This window comes from Arachis hypogaea, chromosome 20 (genome assembly GCF_003086295.3).
Source record: "Arachis hypogaea cultivar Tifrunner chromosome 20, arahy.Tifrunner.gnm2.J5K5, whole genome shotgun sequence".
NCBI classification, from domain to species: domain Eukaryota; kingdom Viridiplantae; phylum Streptophyta; class Magnoliopsida; order Fabales; family Fabaceae; genus Arachis; species Arachis hypogaea.
Genome location: NC_092055.1, coordinates 52,263,663 through 52,275,639, shown reverse-complemented (window position 1 = coordinate 52,275,639; position 11,977 = coordinate 52,263,663). Strand labels below are relative to the sequence as shown.

General features: G+C 37.7%; 1 non-coding gene across 1 annotated transcript; it reads left to right on the top strand.

Moving 5' to 3' along the window:
* Nucleotides 1-6,010: 6,010 nt before the first annotated feature.
* On the top strand, nt 6,011-6,118 carry LOC112787456 (small nucleolar RNA R71). The gene has a single exon (XR_003194870.1). It is a non-coding gene; the product is annotated as a small nucleolar RNA R71 (small nucleolar RNA).
* Nucleotides 6,119-11,977: the final 5,859 nt, after the last annotated feature.

Sequence of the window (11,977 nt, the reverse complement as noted above, 5' to 3'; positions counted from 1 at the left end):
TCACCGTTGTCAATGGCTACATCCCATCCTCTCAGTGAAAATGGTCCAAATGCGCTGTCACCGCACGGCTAATCATCTGTCGGTTCTCGATCATGCTGGAATAGGATTCAGTAATCCTTTTGCGTCTGTCACTACGCCCAGCACTCGCGAGTTTGAAGCTCATCACAGCCATCCCTTCCCAGATCCTACTTGGAATACCACAGACAAGGTTTAGACTTTCTGGATCTCAAGAATGGCCGCCAATAATTCTAGCCTATACCACGAAGACTCTGATCGTAAATCAGGAGGCTAAGAGATATGCATTTAAGCTTGTTTTCATGTAGAACGGAAGTGTTTGTCAGGCACGCGTTCATAAGTGAGAATGGTGATGAGCGTCACATAATTATCACATTTATCATGTTCTTGTGTGCGAATGAATATCTTAGAGAAGAAATAGGCTTGAGTTGAATAGAAAAACCATAGTACTTTGCATTAATTCATGAGAAACAGCAGAGCTCCACACCTTAATCTATGGTGTGTAGAAACTCTACCGTTGAAAATACATAAGTGAAGATAGAGTAGACATGGCCGAATGGCCAGCCTCCCATGGAGGTCTCAGAACGTAAAAGTTACATAATGTATTCCAGAGATGTGAAATAAATCACTAAAAGTAGTTTTTATACTAAACTAGTAACTAGGGTTTACAGAAATGAGTAAATGATGCAGAAATCCACTTCCGGGCCCACTTGGTATGTGCTTGGGCTGAGCATTGAAGCTTTCACGTGTAGAGGTCTTCCTTGGAGTTGAACGCTAGTGTGTAACTTCTTTCTGGCGTTTAACTCTGCTTTGCAACTTGTTTCTGGAGTTTAACGCCAGAATAGGGCAGAAAGCTGCTGTTAAACGCCAGTTTGCGTCATCTAAACTTAGGAAAAGTATAAACTATTATATATTTCTGGAAAGCCCTGGATGTCTACTTTCCAACGCAGTTGAGAGCGCACCATTTGGACTTCTGTAGCTCCAGAAAATCCACTTTGAGTGCAGGGAGGTCAGAATCCAACAGCATCTACAGTCCTTCTTCAGCCTCTGAATCAGATTTTTGCTCAAGTCCCTCAATTTCAGCCAGAAAATACCTGAAATCACAAAAAAATACATAAACTCATAGTAAATTCCAGAAATTTGATTTTTCTTTAAAAACTAATAAAAATATATTAAAAACTAACTAAATCATACTAAAAACTATGTAAAAACGATGTCAAAAAGCGTATAAATTATCCGCTCATCACAACACCAAACTTAAATTATTGCTTGTCCTCAAGCAACTGAAATTCAAATAGGATAAAAAGAAGAGAATAAACTATAAATTTCAAAATATCAATGAAACTTAGCTCCAATTAGATGAGCGGGACTAGTAGCTTTTTGCCTCTGAACAGTTTTGGCATCTCACTTAATCCATTGAAGTTCAGAATGATTGTCATCTATAGGAACTTAGAATTTAGATAGTGTTATTGATTCTCCTAGTTCAGTATGTTGATTCTTGAACACAGCTACTTTATGAGTCTTGGCCGTGGCCCTAAGCACTTTATTTTCCAATATTACCACTGGATACATAAATGCCACAGACACATAACTGGGTGAACCTTTTCAGATCGTGACTCAGCTTTGCTAGAGTCCCCAATTAGAGGTGTCCAGGGTTCTTAAGCACACTCTTCTTTTTGCTTTGGACCTCGACTTTAACCGCTCAGTCTCAAACTTTTGGCTTGACACCTTCACGCCACAAGCACATGGTTAGGGACAGCTTGGTTTAGCCGCTTAGGCCAGGATTTTATTCCTTTGGGCCCTCCTATCCACTGATGCTCAGAGCCTTGGATCCTTTTTATTACCCTTGCCTTTTGGTTTTAAGGGCTATTGGCTTTTTCTGCTTGCTTTTTCTTTTTCTTTATTAATATATTTTTTTCGCATTTTTTTTCGCATTTTTTTTTCTGCAAGCTTTGTTCTTCACTTCTATTTCTTGCTTCAAGAATCAATTTTATGATTTTTCAGATTATCAAATAACATTTCTCCTTTTTCATTATTCTTCAAGAGCCAACAATTTTAACATTTATAAACAACAAATTCAAAAGATATATGCACTGTTCAAGCATTCATTCAGAAAAAAAAGTATTGTCACCACATCAAAATAATTAAACTAATTTCAAGGATGAATTCGAAATTCATGTACTTCTTGTTCTTTTGTAATTAAAGTATTTTTCATTTAAGAAAGGTGATGGATTTATAGGACATTCATAGCTTTATGACATAGACACTTAAATACTAATGATCATGTAATAAGACACAAACATAAACATAAAGCATAGTAAACGAAAAACAGAGAAAAATAAATAGACAAAGAGATTAAGGAACGGGTCCACCTTAGTGAGGGTGGCGTCTTCTTCTTCTTGAAGAACCAATGGTGCTCTTGAGCTCCTCTATGTCTCTTCCTTGTCTTTGTTGCTCCTCCCTCATAGCTCTTTGATCTTCTCTAATCTCATGGAGAATGATGGAGTGCTCTTGGTGTTCCATCCTTAGTTGTCCCATGTTGGAACTTAATTCTCCTAGGGAGGTGTTGATTTGCTCCCAATAGTTTTATGGAGGAAAGTGCATCCCTTGAGGCATCTCAGAGATTTCATGGTGAGAAATTTCCTCATGCTCTTGTTGAGGTCCATGATCTCTTGTTTGCTCCATCCTTTTCTTAGTGATGGGCTTGTCCTCATCAATGAGGATATCTCCCACTATGTCAATTCCAGCCGAATTGCAGAGGTGGCAAATGAGGTGAAGAAAGGCTAACCTTGCCAAAATGGAGGACTTGTCAGCCACCTTGTAGAGTTCTTGAGGTATAATCTCATGAACTTCCACTTCCTCCCCAATCATGATACTATGGATCATGATGGCCCGGTCTACAGTAACTTCAGACCGGTTGCTAGTAGGAATAATTGAGCGTTGAATGAACTCCAACCATCCTCTAGCTACAGGCTTAAGGTCCGGTCTTCTCAATTGAACCGGCTTGCCTCTTGAGTCAACTTTCCATTGAGCTCCTTCCACACATATGTCCATGAGGACTTGGTCCAACCTTTGATCAAAGTTGACCCTTCTAGTGTAAGGGCGTGCATTTTCTTGCATCATTGGCAAGTTGAGTGCCAACCTTATATTTTCCGGACTGAAATCTAAGTATTTCTCCCGAATCATTGTAAGCCAATTCTTTGGATTCGGGTTCCTACTTTGATCATGGTTCCTAGTGATCCATGCATTTGCATAGAACTCTTGAACCATTAAGATCCCGACTTGTTGAATAGGATTAGAGAGAACTTCCCATCCTCTTCTTCTAATCTCTTGTCGGATCTCTGGATATTTGCTCTTTTTGAGCTTAAAAGGGACCTCAGGGATCACCTTCTTCTTGGCCACAACTTCATAGAAGTGGTCTTGATGGACCTTTGATATGATTCTCTCCATCTCCCATGACTCAGAGGTGGAAGCAATTGCCTTCCCTTTCCTCTTTCTTGAGGTTTCTCTGGCCTTAGGTGCCATTGATGGTTATGAAAAAATAAAAAGCAATGCTTTTACCACACCAAACTTAAAAGGTTTGCTCGTCCTCGAGCAAAAGAAGAAAGAAAGTAGTAGAAGAAGAAGAAAATGGAGGAGATGGAGGGAGAGAGTGTATTCGGCCAAGGGGGAGAAGTAGTGGTTGTGATGTGTGAAAATGGAGTAGTGTTGAGGGGTTTATATAGGGGTGGGGTGGAGGGTAGGTTTCGGCCATTAGGGTTGGGTTTAGGAGAGAAAAGAATTTGAATTTGGGAGGTAGGTGGGGTTTATGGGGAAGAGTGGATGGATGTGAGTGGTTAAGGGTATTTAGGGATGAGGTATGGAGGTGATTGGTGAAGGGTATTTGGGGAAGAGAGTTATGAAAAGGTGTGAAGAGGAGAGAAGAAGAGGTGGGGTAGGTGGGGATCTTGTGGGGTCCACAGATCCAGAGGGGTCAAGGACTTAACATCCTTGCTCCATTTAGGCGTGTAAAACGCCCTTAGAATGCATGTCTGGCGTTAAACGCCAGCTTGCTACTTGTTTCTGGCGTTTAACGCCAATTCCATGCTCTGTTCTGGTATTAAATGCCAGTCTTGTGCTTGTTTTTGGCGTTTAACGCCAGCTTGATGCTTCTTCTTGGCGTTAAACGCCAGTAAGTTCTACCTCCAAGGTGAGTTGTTTTTAATGCTGGTTTTCATTCTGTTTTTGACTCTTCAGTAGTTTTTGTGACTTCACATGATCATCAACCTAAAGAAAACATAAAATAGAAATAGAAAATAATTAAATATAGTTAAATAACATTAGGTTGCCTCCCAACAAGCGCTTTTTTAATGTCAATAGCTTGATAGTGAGCTCTCATGGAGCCTCACAGATATTCAGAGCATTGTTGGGACCTCCCAACACCAAACTTAGAGTTTGAATGTGGGGGTTCAACACCAAACTTAGAGTTTGACTGTGGGGGATTTGGTTGACTCTGCAGTGAGAAAAGCTTTTTATGCTTCCTCTCCATGGTTACAGAAGGAGAACCTTGAGTTTTAAATACAAGGTAGTCTTCATTCAGTTGAAGGACCAACTCTCCTTTGTCCACATTAATCACAGCTCTTGCTGTGGCTAGGAAGGGTCTTCCAAGGATGATGGATTCATCCTCATCCTTCCCAGTTTCTAGGATTATGAAATCAGCAGGGATGTAAAGGCCTTCAACCTTTACTAACACGTCCTCTACTAGTCCATAAGCCTATTTTCTTGAGTTGTCTGCCATCTCTAATGAGATTCTGGCAGCTTGCACCTCAAAGATCCCAAGTTTCTCCATTACAGAGAGTGGCATAAGGTTAATGCCTGACCCCAGGTCACACAGAGCCTCCTCAAAGGTCATGGTGCCTATGGTACAAGGTATTAAGAATTTACCAGGATCCTATTTCTTTTGAGGTAATTTCTGCCTATCCAATGCATTCAATTCATTGGTGAGCAAGGGAGGTTCATCTTCCCAAGTCTCATTACTAAATAATTTGGCATTCAGCTTCATGATTGCACTAAGGTACTTAGCAACTTGCTCTTCAGTAATGTCTTCATCCTCTTCAGAGGAAGAATACTCATCAGAGCTCATAAAGGGCAGAAGCAGGTTGAATGGGATCTCTATGGTCTCTGTATGAGCCTCAGATTTCTTCAGGTCCTCATTGGGATTCATGTCCCCCTCCTCCCTTGTAGGTTCGGCCATGATGGTCAAATCAATAGCCTTGCACTCTCTCTTTGGATTTTCTTCTGTATTGCTTGGGAGAGTACTAGGAGGAGCTTCAGTGACTCTTTTACTCTGCTGGCCCACTTGTGCCTCCAAATTTCTAATGGAGGACCTTGTTTCATTCATGAAACTTAGAGTGGCCTTAGATAGATCAGAGATTATATTTGCTAAGCTAGATGGATTCTGCTCAGAGTTCTCTGTCTATTACTGAGAGGATGATGGAAAAGGCTTGCTATTGCTAAACCTGTTTTTTCTACCATTATTAAAGCCTTGTTGAGGCTTTTGTTGATCCTTCCATGAGAATTTTGGATGATTTCTCCATGAGGAATTATAGGTGTTTTCATAGGGTTCCCCCATGTAATTCACCTCTGCTATTGCAGGGTTCTCAGGATCATAAGCTTCTTCTTCAGAAGATGCTTCTTTAGTACTGTTGGATGCATCTTGCAATCCATTCAGACTCTGAGAAATCATATTGACTTGCTAAGTCAATATTTTATTCTGAGCCAATATGACATTCAGAGTATCAATTTCAAGAACTCCCTTCTTCTGAGGCGTCCCATTGTTCACAGGATTCCTCTCAGAAGTGTACATGAACTGGTTATTTGCAACCATGTCAATGAGTTTCTGAGCTTCTGCAGGCGTTTTCTTTAGGTGAATGGATCCACCTGCAGAATGGTCCAATGACATCTTTGATAATTCAGACAGACCATCATAGAATATATCCAGGATGGTCCATTCTGAAAGCATGTCAAAAGGACACTTTTTGGTCAGTTGCTTGTATCTTTCCCAAGCTTCATAGAGGGATTCACCTTCTTTCTGTTTGAAGGTTTGAACATCCACTCTAAGCTTGCTAAGCTTTTGAGGAGGAAAGAACTTGGCTAAGAAAGTCGTGACCAGCTTATCCCAAGAGTTCAGGCTATCTTTAGGTTGAGAGTCCAACCATATTCTAGCTCTGTCTCTTACAGCAAACGAGAGAAGCATAAGCCTGTAGACCTCGGGATCAACCCCATTGGTCTTAACAGTATCACAGATTTTCAAGAATCCAGTTAAGAACTAAAAAGGATCTTCTGATGGAAGTCCATGAAACTTGCAATTCTGTTGCATCAGAGAAAATAATTGAGGCTTTAGCTTAAAATTGTTTACTCCAATGGCAGGGATTGAGATGCTTCTTCCATGTAAGTTGGAATTTGGTGCAGTGAAGTCACCAAGCATCTTCCTTGCATTGTTGTTGGGTTCGGCCATGTCTCCTTCTTTTTCGAAAATTTCTGTCAGATTTTCTCCAGAGAGTTGTGCTTTAGCTTTTCTTAGCTTCCTCTTTAGAGTCCTTTCAGGTTCAGGATCAGCTTCACAAGAATGTTCTTATCCTTGTTCCTGCTCATATGAAAAAGAAGAGAATAGAAAAAAAAAATATAGAATCCTCTATGTCACAGTATAGAGATTCCTTATTGAAAATCATTTTGAAAAAGATTTGAATTGGAAATTAAAAAGATTTGATTTTGAAAATTGAAGTTGATTACTTGACTAACAAGAAACAAAAAGATATGATTTTAAAATTTAAAGATTGAACCTTTCTTACTAGGTAAGTAACAAACTAAAAAAATATTTTTTTTTGAATCAATCACATTAATTGTTAGCATTAATTTCGAAAATATGAAATAGAAATAAGAAAAAAATTTTGAAATAAATTTTGAAAATTTCGAAATTATGAAAGAAAAAAATGAAAAAGATTTGATTTTTGAAAAAAAATATTTGAAAAAGATAGAATTTTTAAATTGAAAATTTGATTTGACTCATAAGAAACAACTAAATTTTGAAAAGTTTTGAGAGAATCAACTCAAATTTTCAAAAATTTATGAGAGAAAAAGGGAAAGATATATTTTTTTTATTTTTGAATTTTTAATGAGGAGAGAGAAAAACACAAAAAAGACACAAGACATAAAAATTATGAATCAAAACAAGAAAAATATGCAAGAACACTTTGAATGTCAAGATGAACATCAAGAACATGTTTTTGAAAATTTTTAAGAAAAGAAAAGCATGCAGGACACCAAACTTAAAAATTTTTAATGTTGAGACACTAACAATTCAAAAAATGCATATGGAAAACAAGAAAAGACACAAAACAAGGAAATGCAAAGATCAAACAAGGAAATCATCAAGAACAACTTGAAGATCATGAAGAATATTATGCATGAGTTTTCGAAAATTTTAATGAAATTAAAAATATGCAATTGACACCAAACTTCAAATTTGACACTAGACTCAAACAAGAAACATCAAATTATTTTTGATTTTATGATTTTATTAAAAATTTTTTTTGTATATTTTTCGAAAATTATTTTGAAAAAGAAAATAAGGATTTCAAAATTTCTAATGAGAATTCCAGGAATCATGCAATGTTAGTCTAAAGCTCCAGTCCAGGAATTAGACATGGCTTACTAGCCAGCCAAGCTTTCAGTGAAAGCTCTGGTCCAAAACACTAGACATGGCCAATGGCCAGCCAAGCTTCAGCATACATAGTTCAAGCATGTGAAGAGGAAGCCTCAGTCCAAAAAAATTTAGACATGGCTTTACAGCCAGCCAGACTTCAACATGTTATCTTGAAACTCTAGAATTCATTCTTAAACATTCTGAAAAACATAGAATAATTTAATTTTTATTGTTTTTTTTTTGAAATTTTTTTCAAAAATAGAAATAAAAATAAAAATAAAAAGCTTAAAATTAAAATAAAATTACCTAATCTGAGCAACAAGATGAACCGTCAGTTGTCCAAACTCGAACAATCCCCGGCAACGGCGCCAAAAACTTGGTGCACGAAATCGTGATCGTTCATTCCTTGGCGGCGCCAAAAACTTTATACGCACGTTCATAATCTTAGTTCTTTGTCACAACTTCGCACAACTAACCAGCAAGTGCACTAGGTCGTCCAAGTAATAAACCTTACGTGAGTAAGGGTCGATATGGTGCGCAGAAATTGTGATTACACTTTAATTATGTAAAATTCATCGCTCTTTCTTACCCTGGTAATGGCGCGCCAAAAACATGATGCCAATACCATGGTTCACAACTTCGCACAACTAACCAGCAAGTGCACTGGGTCGTCCAAGTAATACCTTACGTGAGTAAGGGTCGAATCCCACGGAGATTGTTGGTATGAAGCAAACTATGGTCACCTTGTAAATCTCAGTCAGGTGGATATAAAATAGTAATAGGGTTTTCGAAAATAATTAATAAGATAGGGATAGAGATACTTATGTAAATCACTGGTGAGAATTTCAAATAAGCGAATAGAGATGCTTTCGTTCCTCTGAACCTCTGCTTTCCTGCTATCTTAATCCAATCAGTCTTACTCCGTTCCATGGCTGGCTTTATGTAATGCATCACCATTGTCAATGGCTACTTTCGGTCTTCTCTCGGGAAAATGATCCAAATGCCCTGTCACAGCACGGCTAATCGTCCGGAGGCATCACCCTTGTCAATGGTTTACATCTTATCCTCTCAGTGAAAATGGTCAACGCACCCTGTCACGGCACGGCTATTCATCTGTCGGTTCTCGATCATGCTGGAATAGGATTTACTATCCTTTTGCGTTCTGTCACTACGCCCAGCAATCGCGAGTTTGAAGCTCGTTACAGTCATTCAATCATTAAATCCTACTCGGAATACCACAGACAAGGTTTAGACTTTTCGGATTCTCTTGAATGCCGCATCAATCTAGCTTATACCACGGAGATTCTGGTTAAGAGATCTAAGAGACACTCATTCAATCGAAAGTAGAACGAAAGTGGTTGTTGATGATTTGGATTTTTGACGGTTTAGAATTTCACAAATGAAGTCTCGTTGCAAGTATAGTTTCTAAACCAATCACTAATCCTTTCATACAAAAAGTTGTTTGTCACTAAAACAAACCCCTAAAATTTATAAACCGAAGTATTCAAACCCCGGGTCGTTCTCCCTAGGAATTGCAATAAAGTGCCTTGTTATTGGTTATGAGTTATTTTGGGGTTTTGGATAAGAAGCATGAAAAGTAAATGGCAATGAAAATAAACTAACAACTATAAAAGGCTCTTGGTAAGGTGTGAGAACTAGAAGTCCTATCCTAGTTATCCTTCTCAATTGTGATGAGAATTGTTCATTGCTACCACTTAGTTAACCCTTACTAATTAAAGGAAAGTCAAATGGATGAATTGACTTGAGCCACAAGTCCTAGCCAACTCCCAAGGAAAGACTAGCCTTAGTGCACTCCAAACCAATTAGCAATCTCTCCAATTATCAATCAACAAAGGAACTAGATAACTCAAGTGTCACTAATTACTCTACCTAGGCCAAGAGGAACAAAATCTATACTAAAATCCAACCAAGCATTTCATCAAACACTTGGAAGGCACAAAAGAAAAGTATAGTCAATCACAACAAGAATGAATTCTAACTACAATTGAATGTAAAGAATTAACAACAACAATCAAGGAAATCACAATTATCATGAATTACCTCAAATTGCATTATTGAAAGAAAACCAAGGAACAACAATATATCCAAAATAAAATGAAGAATTACAATTATTAAAGCACACATCTAGAAAGAGGAAGAGGAGAAGATTAGGAATTGGTGAATGAAAAGTGAATCAAAGCATGAGTTAAACCTAGATCTAAGAAGAGAGATTAACCTAAACCTAATCCTAATCCTAGAGAGAAGAGAGAGCTTCTCTCTCTAGAAACTAACTACAAAGCTAAAATAAACTAATTGGTAACTAACATCTAAAGTGATCAATGATCCTAAGTCATCCCCCTTTCTCCTCCCTTAATCCTTCATCCTTTTATTCCTTTCCTTTAGCAATTTGGCGCCAAAATGGGTTCAGAAAACCTCTCAAAATCGCCAGGCACGTGTTGCATTAATGAGGTCATGTGCCTTCATCGGCGCGTGCGCGCATGGTACGCGTGCGCGTCCCTGGTCGGTTCTGCAATGTGCGCGCGAGCGCCTTGTGCGCGTGCGCGTGCATGGCTGACTTTGCTTCTTTGACTTTTTTATGCTTCTCTCCACTTGTATGCTTCCTTTGATCCATGCCTAGTTTCAACCTGAGGTTACTAGCAAACACATCAAGGCATCGTATGGAATCAAACAGAAACTAGAATTCACCAAGACAAGGCTTAAAAAACATGTTTTTACACTTAAGCACAATCATGGAAGAGATAACAAAACCATGCTAATTCTTAGGCTAAATGTGACAAAGGTTATCAAAATGTTCTAAATTCAAGGCAAAACAAACCGCCAAATTGGGGTTTGTCAACCTCCCCACACTTAAGCCTTAGCATGTCCTCATGCTAAAATAAGAAGGAACTAAGGGGTATGGCATTTTTTGAATGCAACTAAACTATATGAGTCCTATCTAAATGCAACTATCTAAGGCAATTGGAAATGCTTAGTTCAAACAAATCAATTCCCAAGAGAGCATGTGTAAGTACAAGAGCTAAGTAATAAGGACCAAGTCCAAACCACAATTGTATTGAATTATTAAAAAGGAGTTCAAACTTGCAAGAATATAGATAATATAGGTGAAATGCATGTAATTGAACTTTTGAACCCTCACCGGATGTGTATCCGCTCTATTCACTCAAGTGTTTAAGGGTTAATCCACTCAATTCTCTTCTAATCATGTTTTCCAAGATTTGATTTTCTTCTAACAATCAACATTTATTCAATGCGTGCATACATTCATCATGAGGTCTTTCATTTAGGTTGTAATGGGGTTAGGGTCAAGGTAGGATCATTTATGGTCAAGTGGCCTAGGATTTGAGTCTTTGATTAGCATAGACTTTCCCACCTAACCTAATTGATGACCTATACAAATGCGAGCTATTCTAACTACCCATTCTTCACTTTTTCTTACATACTTCATGCCTTTTTTTTTTTCATTTCACAACACTTATGCATTGATTCCTTATTATTGACTTCACTTTGGGGCATTTTGTCCCCTTTTATTATTTTTTTTCTTCCTTTTTTTTTTCATTTTATTTTTTTTTCATCATTATTATTTTTTTCTATATATATATATACATTTTTTTTTCTTTCAAGCTAAATACACGAACATCAATGCATAAGGTCTCTACATTTGATTAATACATGAATATGTGCCCAATTCCTAAACATAAAAGTGTATTGCCCCTTTCTATCCCGTCCAATGTTCCCAAGCCTCACCAACTTGAATAATATATACTCTCACTAGCCTAGGCTAATCAAAGATCCAAACAAGGACCTTTCATTGGTTTTCCGCCTTGGGCTTGTAATGTGCTAAAATAAGAATAAGTTGGTTACGCATAGGCTCAAAATTGCCTAACAATGGAGAGTAAAAGGTTGGCTATTTGGGTAAGTGGCAAATGAAATAATGGCCTCAATCATATAAATGCACAAACACAAGAAATAAACGGATATATAGAATCAAGCAAATTAAGGATCACAATCATGGAAAGAGAACAATTTCACATAAGAATGGAAAATAAGTGGTTATAAAATGTAACCACATCAATAAGCTCAAGTCTCACAAGCTTGTGTTCTTAATTCAATACATGCTTCAAAAGGTATGAATTTCAAGCAAGTTTCAAAAATTTTCTTTCAATCAATTGGGTTAATGCCCTATATTTAAACTTTCTTGAAAAACCTCAATGTTTGACTAAGCATTGTTGTGATTGAAAAATTCAAAAATTTTTCTTA